The sequence below is a fragment of the Haliotis rufescens genome, unplaced genomic scaffold, assembly GCF_023055435.1.
Source record: "Haliotis rufescens isolate VD_foot unplaced genomic scaffold, xgHalRufe1.0.p SCAF_8, whole genome shotgun sequence".
Lineage (NCBI taxonomy): Eukaryota > Metazoa > Mollusca > Gastropoda > Lepetellida > Haliotidae > Haliotis > Haliotis rufescens.
This window is the reverse complement of record NW_025964372.1, coordinates 30,014,681-30,016,168: the sequence shown is the minus strand read 5'-3', so window position 1 is coordinate 30,016,168 and position 1,488 is coordinate 30,014,681.

Here is a 1,488-nt window from a genome sequence, read left to right as displayed (position 1 = left end):
AAACACTTCTGTGGGATGGAGTGTGTGTGTGTGTGTGTGTGTGTGTGTGTGTGTGCGCGCGTGTGTGTGTGATGCACTAATGTACTGAAAATAATGACCCACACCTTGTCCTTGTCATATTTTTTTATGAACATCGAAATGTTCTTGCAGATTTGTTACAAGACTCTCCCTCAAAAAACAAAATGTCATATTATGAATACATTTACAATTTTGACACATTCGTGTCAATCGCGAATCGAAGCGGGATTTATACATACTACGTACTCAATTGTGTTATTTTTATTTTTATCAATCAATATGACGCCATCTCCCTACCAAGCGTCATCGATTACCCATTGTGTTATATCTCTGTTCTATCATTTATCATAAACACAAAATACACATAACAACAGCAAAACATTAATTTGTCAGCAACATCCAACATGGCAAGATAATACCCGCCCAAACTTTGATGGCTTGTCAAAACCTTTGATGAGTGTAAACAGCCAAACTTGCACAGTGAAAACTTTGACAAGTATTTTTTACCAAATTTGTGATAGTGTAACGGGGCTTAATCTAGTGCAATTTTCATTGTTTGCGAAGAGGCCCATAATAACGCGACGTCATGAACAATTTCATGAAGATGTTTTCACCATGCCATGAGTAATGCATGACGTCATCAATTGTTTGCGACAATGCATTCATATGACGTCACGTTACTATGGGCCTCTTCGCAAACAATGAAAAGAGTGGAACAATTGTTACGTACTAGCCAATCAACATGAAGCAGAAATAACTTAATTTGCTTATTTCCCATATGTCCATGGGTCTATGGGTAATATTGGATGTCTATACACTGGAGTCGCTATATGGCTGAAATAATGCCGATGCGTAGTTAAATTTTAACTCACTCACCATTTCACTGGATTAAATTTAAGATGCCTACACTGTTCTATGACGACACTTTGCATAAACATTTCACCCTTTGCAAAAACGAAATAAATTCAGTCCGATAAGGGTTAAAATATGATTTGACCTTCGTAGATCTCCGTTTTCAATACACAGTTTCGTCAGAGTAGATCTTCTCGCTATTATCATCATTATTATTTCAATTCCCCCCAAAAAAATAAATTCTAGATGCCCAGTTCACCTAATACTCTCTTGAATAAATCGTTGCAACTGACAAACTGATACATGCTATTCATGCATTTTATAGTATTTAGGAGAACAATCATGGCTAGCAATCCATCTGCGGCTATTAACTTTGCGCGCTTATTCGTAATCCTTGACCTGATAATGACACCGCCTCACGCACTCTCCTTATACGTAGAAAATAGTCCCCCTCTATATATCAATAATAAAATGGTAATCGCACGTTTCTGTGCAAATAATTCTGACGAAGAACTCTTCTATTTTATCTGCAAAATGTTTGCAAACTCATACACATACAATGAATGATTTGTAAGGTACCGGAAGAAAACCACTCAAGTTTAAGTATTACTGCGCGTG